The 7864-nt window shown below is 39.6% G+C and overlaps 1 protein-coding gene across 1 annotated transcript in view; it reads right to left on the bottom strand.

Moving 5' to 3' along the window:
- Positions 1-7864, bottom strand: part of CCDC3 (coiled-coil domain containing 3) — a 198956-nt gene that overhangs the window by 116895 nt on the left and 74197 nt on the right. The window lies entirely within an intron of this gene.

Here is a 7864-nt window from a genome sequence, read left to right as displayed (position 1 = left end):
TTTTAAATTTTGCCAAAGGGTGCATGCTGTCACTAGAGAGTGACAGGGAATGAGAGAAAGCACTCCCATGGGGCATGGTCACACTGCAATCTTTTCTCCATCTATTCCTCCTTGCACACAAAGCATGCACACACAGCACCTCATTTACTCGAGCAGCCAGGTCTGGGACTTGAACTGCACAGTCAGCCATGTAGGATCCAGTCACCTCTACCGCCACGCATGGACTGGCCAAGAATTCTAATATAGGTAATCAAAATGATCAGAACAATAATGGCAACAACTATACATGCAGTTAAACGAAAAAGGTAAGGTGTGTTTGGCTAAAAAAGATACAAGGTATGGGGATGTGTTTGTTAAGGGAAAAAGTAATTTTTGTCTTAAGGTAGAATGACTCATTGTTCTACAATGACTTAGGAGAGTAACTAAATGACTATAAGAAAAGTTCTAGAAGTTTTGTGATATAGATAATGTGATCAAGCTGCCTAGTATTTAAAGGGAATTATTTTTAATTTTTAAATTGAGCATTCAAAAATGCACTAGTGCAAAACTGCAATTTGATTCTATTAAATAACAAGGTTTACTTAGAGTATTGGTTTGTATAAAAAAATTATGAAATTGTTTCCTTTATCTTTTAAATTCTAAGGCATAGAAAAATTCTGTGTTTAACAAGATAATTTCCTGTGTTTCATGTTGTCATTATTGGGTGTTAGATTACAGAAGAAAACTGAACTCTCTTTATTAAAAGAGCTAAGCTTTCTCTACAGTTATGTGGTTATCTATATTGTCTTTGAAGTCTTTTGATTATCACTCTGTTTAAATTAATATAGTTCAGAGTGAACCCTGATCCTGTTTTAATCAGATATTTTAAACCTTTTGGCATCTTAACAACTTCTCAAAATCAAATTCTAAATTAAGACCTTTCGACCTCAAACTAACTTTGTGAGTTTTCAGATAAGCCTCTGGAATATCTGAACAGACATTGTTCTTAACTCCATAAAATGAGAGATCTTTAATTAGGCTTACTTGATATATGCTAAAGTGCATAGGGAGCAATGTCAAATAATAAGTTGAACCTTCTTTAAGTCATATTGTGTGTTATTAATGTGAGTTTCAGAAATATGAAATTTCTAGAAATGTTATTTTTTTAATATGCTGTCAAAATTGTAGTTATCTTAAAATAATGTATGTCATAGAAATAACAAAATCTCCTCATCAATTGCATGATAAGGAACTTTCATCAGATCTTTAGCCATGGCCATTTTGTGTTTTGAGTACACGTTTCAGGTAACATTAAAATCGTACTAATGGGACCAGCAGTTAGCATAATGGCTATGTCGCTGGACTCCCACGTAGTCGACCACATTTCGCATCCCGGACCCAGTGGCTTAAAACCCACGCCGGGCACGTGTGCGTGCGTGCCCAAGATCCCGAGCAGAAGGGATTGCGGCATGGCCATCCCCCATGGGGGGTGAATTCTCGCTTTCTGTCTCTCTGTCTCTCTCTGTCTGGCGAGCACACACGCCCTATAGCAAAATCTTCTTAAAAAAAAGAAATCGTACTAGTAGACTGAATAAGAGTTTTCAGAAGTCTAATGAAGAAACTGAGTTGTTACAAAACTACTAACCCAGCATCAAGAAGCAAAATAACTGAATTCCAAGGGAATGTCGTGACAGATTTTCCGGCCAAGTCAGTAAAGACGAAAGGGTTAAGATCAGCTACTTGATAGGCCAGCAGGTGGCATGGTGGTTAAGGTGTTGGACTATGTTTCAAGTCCTAGACCTGGCAACTTGCTTTCTCACTTTCTCTCTCTTTCTCTCTCTCTCGTGCTCTCTGGTAAGCACATGTGCCCTATAGCAAATTTGTGAAATAGCAATAAATATAATTAAATAAATATTTTTTTTTAAAAAATGATAAGCTATTGGGACCAGCAGTTAGTGTAATAGCTATGTCACTGGACTCCCATGTGGTCGACCACAGTTTGAGTCCCAGACCCGGTAGCTTAAAACTCACGCCAGGCACATGTGCGTGCATGCCCAAAATCCCAAAGGGAGAATGGAGGAGAAGGGATTGCGGTGTGGCCATCCCCCATGGTGTGTGTGGGGGGGTGATTTCTCGCTTTCGGTCTCTTTGTCTCTATCTGTCTGGTGAGCGCACGTCCGCTATAGAAAAAACCTCTCAAATAAAAAAAAAAGATAAGCTATTTGAATGAACTCTGTAAGACTGATCTAGGTCACCTTACCTATTATAACCTATTTAATAAACAGTATGTACCTGAATTGGAGGGGGAAAAAAGGTTAAAAGAATTTAAGTTAATTGTTAAATATGGACCCATATAGGGCCCAGCAATCATCTGGCCCTTTATGATTTTTTAAATTGCCAGAGTGTGCATGTACTCAACTGGGGGTGGGGAGGAAACATACTGCAGTCCCTTTCCTCCATGTCTCCATTCTGTCAGGATTTGAGACATGTACAAACACATGCCTCACATGTTTTTCAAGCCACTTGGGCTAGGATTTAAATCATGGTAGATCATGTGGGATTCGGCTCTCTGCACACAGGGCTTAACCACTGTGCTACAAAGCTGGCCTGTTTCTGATCTCTTAAAGCTTCCATTATTAAAGCTCTGTTCTCTAGGACTCACCAGCAGATACACTGACACAAATCATTTTGTGAAATGGTACAGCGACGGTTCTAAACTTGCTAAAATGGTTTGTAACTGAGATAGGAGTAAGAAGACTGGGTAGGTAGATAGGGTAAGGCATTTATGGAATAGAAAAATATAAGACAAGTTGGAGTCACTGTAGACAAGCCTTTAATAGAAACCACTCACTACTCTCACCAAAAATCAATTATTAGCTCTCACTGCTTCTTCACACAGAGCTGCTTATAGCTAGAATAGTTTGTGGCCTGACTAAAAAGTCACATGGCCTGTTGAGGTTCCTTCCTTATCAGTATCATACTCCATGGAAAAAATATGACGGTGTGTCATGTCTGAGAAAAGTCAGAACAAGACAGAAACAATCCGTATGGAAAGAACCTTAAAGAGAACAAAGAGCTGGCCTTACTAGTTCCATTATAAGATGCAGACCCTGCCCAGACCATTATGGGAGTGTAGGCTGTAAGACTGATCCGAGTCACATTATCTATGATAACCTATTTAATACACAGTGCTTTATGTATTATCCTTTATGTTAAGAAAAACCTGTACTTCCTTGTAAGTACAACCCCTCCCCCTACTTCGGAGGATACTTGCTCAAGTCCCCCTTCCACTTAGCTGGAAGCTTTCTCTTTTTCCCTAATAAACTTTGTTTACTACCTCTCTGGGTGTCCACGTCTCTAATTCTTTGTAAGCATCAGACAGTAACCCAGACAGGTATTGAGCCTGATCACCCAGCACTTTCCATGACACAACCAATATTGGTTTGTCAAACCCGTAATACTGGTAAGACAATCAAAAACTTCAGGTGGTACACTTTTACCACCTGCTAAATCATTGAATGCTTACAGATGGATTTTATTTGGTTACCCCCTTAGTGGGATATCAAAATGTTTTTGTAATATTCTGCATGTTCTTCAGTTAGATAGACACTTTCACACACAGGAAGGCCAATGCTGTAATAGGTTATTAGAAAGTGTGTATTCCTGGGACTAGCAGTTTAGCGTAATGGTTATGTTGCTGGACTCCCATGTAGTCGACAGTGGTTCAAGTCCTGGACCTGGTGGCTTAAAATTCATCCCGGGCATGTGTGTGTATGTGTGCCCAAGATCCCAAGAGGAGAATGGAGAAGAAGGGATTGTGGCACGGCCATCCCCCCTGGGAGGTGATTTCTCACTTTCTCTGTCTCTGTCTGGTGAGCGCACATGCCCTATAGCAAAAATCTCTCCAAAAAGAAGAAAGTGTGTATTCCTGGGATAAACAGTTGGCATAATGGCCATGTCGCTGGACTCCCATGTAGTCGACAGTGGTTCAAGTCCTGGACCTGTTGACTTGCTCTCTCACTTTCTCTTTCTCTCTTTCTCTGTCTCTGTCTGGTGAGCGCACATGCCCTATAGCAAAAATCTCTCCAAAAAGAAGAAAGTGTGTATTCCTGGGATAAACAGTTGGCATAATGGCCATGTCGCTGGACTCCCATGTAGTCGACAGTGGTTCAAGTCCTGGACCTGTTGACTTGCTCTCTCACTTTCTCTTTCTCTCTTTCTCTGTCTCTGTCTGGTGAGCGCACATGCCCTATAGCAAAAATCTCTCCAAAAAGAAGAAAGTGTGTATTCCTAGAGAAAGCTCCATCAATAGAGGTATTCATTTCACTGGATAAGTTATAAAATATTTAAGTAAGGTAATACAGACACAATAGAATTTGGCAAAGCTAATTGAATTAAAGCGATTGCCTTGGCCAAAGGTTACCATTGGCCTTGATGGTAATCGAATTCTCCCCCACTGGAAAACACAGGTTGAGCCCTTATGAAATGAACAGAGGAAGACTGATGCCACTAATAGTAAAACTTTATATACCTACCACTCTTATAAACCCAGATGTGACTTAATATTGCAAGACTTGAATGCATTATGCCAGAGAGTATTTTCACCAGATTGGTGGAAACCAACCAGAGCTTTTCTGATCTACAATAGAATGTGTAGGTTAGGTCTCTTGGAAGCTACACCAGAAGACAACTTCCCTTGAATCCTATTGGAAAGAAACATACAAGTTGTTCTCACTGCCTACATTATCGCAAAGCTTTAGGGCTTCAAGTCTTCACATCTCTCAATTTAAGAAGATGTGGTTGAAGGAAGGCAGTGCATATGCAATATGAGGAGGGGCTACCTTCACCTCAAAATCCCTTTTTTTCTTTCTACTTTTACAACTTTCCCTAGAACAGCTGATTTTTCTTTAACTCAAATGTGAAAGTCATTGTCATATAGGATTTGCCTTTCTTTAACCCTACATCCAACTCTTTAAATTACTTGGAGCACTAACTAAAGACTGAAAGCAAAGACCAAACATATAAATCCTTGCTCTTTAACCAATTCTTTTATGTTTTGTGACATTATGAGGATACTTGACAGAAGTTGAGCTGTGAGTGGACTGATATCATGGATGATGTTTAGGTCTGCTAGAAGGGAGGCCTCTCTTATTTAGCTAAATAGCAAAAGAAAGACATGGCTGCAGTGGTTCCTCAATATTGGTTTTCCATTTTGCTCAATAATAGAGAGCTCCTAAGGGGGGTGGGGGTGGGGGGGAACTGGGTACACAGCTGCCAGAATAAAGATCACAGATCCCAGACTGCCTTGAGCCAGCTTTAGCCTTGTGAGTAGGTTTTGGCCTTGGAATATAAACAAAAGCAGTAGCTCAACTTCTTTTTTTGTTTGTTTTTTTAAGAGATATTTTTGCTATAGGGCATGAGCACTCACTAGAGAGACAGAGATAGATAGAAAGCTAGAAATCACTCCCCAGGGAGATGGACATGCCACAAACCCTACTCCTCCATTCTCCTCTCAGGACTTTGGGCACGCAGGTACATGCACTTGTCATGAATTTTAAGCCACCAGATCTGGGACTCAAACCACAGTTGACTGCGTGAGAGTCCAGCAATGTAACTATTATGTCATCTGCTGGTCCCAGAAGTAGCGCAACTCTGAGAAGTGGTTCAAAAAGGAAAAGTCATGTCCTCCTCTTACCCTTTGTTACTTCCTGCTGGCTGGAGCTGAAAAAGATATCTTGGTCATGAGTTGAACTTAGCCACAGAGGCCATGCATAGTGGAACAACCAGATGAAAAGACCTGACACTATGGAGTTCTAATCCAGCCTTAAAACCTACCTGTCTTTCACAAAAAAAGAGAAAATTCTCTACCAGTATTTCATGGGTTTTCTGATCCTTTAGCTGAACCTAATCTTAAAGAATACATACCTATTTCACCCAAAAGACATGATTGATTTGCTTCCCCTCTGTCCTAAATCAGTGGAAGTAGCAGCTAGCCTGACTCTATTGAGACCACATCGGATGCTTGGACAAAGGGCTATTCCAACTAATACCAATATTTCTGAGGACTGTGTAACCCTGACTTCTATGGGAACAGATCACAATGGGTGCAGACATCAGTAAATTAAGGGGTCAACTGAAGACTTTCTGCCTAGACTTCACCTTCCTGCCCCCTGGATCTAGCTAGGACGAGCTATCACTAACTATCTATATTCAAGTTCTGAGCAGCCTCTTTCAGGAACTAGGACAACTGAAGACTTTCTGCCCAGACTTCACCTTCCTGCCCCCTGGATCTAGCTAGGACAAGCTATCACTAACCATCTGTATTCAAGTTCTGAGCAGCCTCTTTCAACTGAAGACTTTCTGCCCAGAATTCACCCTCCTGCACCCCACATCTAGCCAGGGTCCGAGTAATCCTCAATTTCCATGGAATCTACTACACAAAGAGAGAAAAATGGTACTGCTTAGAGATTTCAGATCACCTGGATGTCTCTAAGTGCTCAGATTTAATGCCAAAGACTAAGAAAAAATATATAATCCATCAGATGATGAAAAACCACCATAAAGGCAAAAAAAAAAAAAATGAGGAGCCAAGAAAAACTCTCCTGTAAAGGAAGAGAATAACTCCTCATCATCCACAGACAATACAAGGGAACTCATGGAAATGTCAGATTAAAGATTTTTAAATATTCATAGTGACAAAGTTAATAGAGATGAAGAAGACGACAATGAACTCCAGAAGATGCAGGAGAAAAGAGACAATGAGTTCCAGGAGATGAGAAAGTTCTTGCACAGTCTGAAAGAGGAAATACATATCATAAAAAAAGAATCAAACAAAATTATTAGAGATGAAGGCTGTAATACAGGAAATCAAAACCTCCCTTAAAAGCATTAAAAACAGATTAGATCATGCAGAAGATCGAATGTTAAATATAGATAGGACCTCTGACCTAGAAAAAATCACCAAAAAGACTGAGAAAATAACTCCCACAAAATGAGAATAATATACAAGTAATACTAGATACCTTTAAATGCCCAAACATCCAGATAATTAGTATCACAGAAGGTGAAGAAACTAATAAGGGCATTGATAATCTATTCCATGAAATCCTGGAAGAAAACTTTCCAAACCTAGAGAGGCATTGGAGTATCCAGACCCAAGAAATACAAAGGACTCCACATAGAATCAACCCAAGAAGATCTTCTCCAAGGCACATCATAGCCAGATTGACCAAGACCACAGACAGAGACAATATACTAAAATTGGCAAGAGAGAAATGTCAAATTACTTTTAAAGAATATCCTATCAGGTTAACGTTGGACCTCTCATCAGAAACAATACCAGCAAGGAAAGAATGGGAAAATATATTCAAAGTGTTAAAGGAAAGGCTATTTCAACCAAGAATACTGTACCAGCAAAATTACCCTTCATGTGGGAAGAAAAGACAAGAACATTCTCAGACACACAGAACCTGAAAGAATTTACCAACACCAGACCAAATCTCCAAGTTCTCAAGGGAGTGCTATGCCTGGAAAATTAAATACAGACACACCGAAATGAGAGTTCAAAAACAGAGTACAAAATCAACCAAGAAAAATGGCTAGCCTAATGGTAAGAACAAGTAATGAGTTGAATGTTAACTTCCAGAATTTAAACAGAAAGATCAGACCACAGTAACACTTCAAATTCAACAGAAGAGAGATTAAATACATGAGACTGAACTGGTGAAATAGAATTTTATGACTTTTGACTAAAACATGACTGATTTTCTTCTATGCTTTGTTTTCCAGATTTAAGGATTTTCTCCTCTTGAACCACTGATAGGTTCATCTACTTACTGTTTGAACTGAATCCTAACCTTTTTCCTAACTTTAAATATTAAGCAAG

This window comes from Tupaia chinensis, unplaced genomic scaffold (assembly GCF_000334495.1).
Source record: "Tupaia chinensis unplaced genomic scaffold, TupChi_1.0 Scaffold000275_1, whole genome shotgun sequence".
NCBI lineage: Eukaryota > Metazoa > Chordata > Mammalia > Scandentia > Tupaiidae > Tupaia > Tupaia belangeri.
Note: the sequence above shows the minus strand (reverse complement) of the source record. Positions and strands in the feature narration are given on the sequence as shown.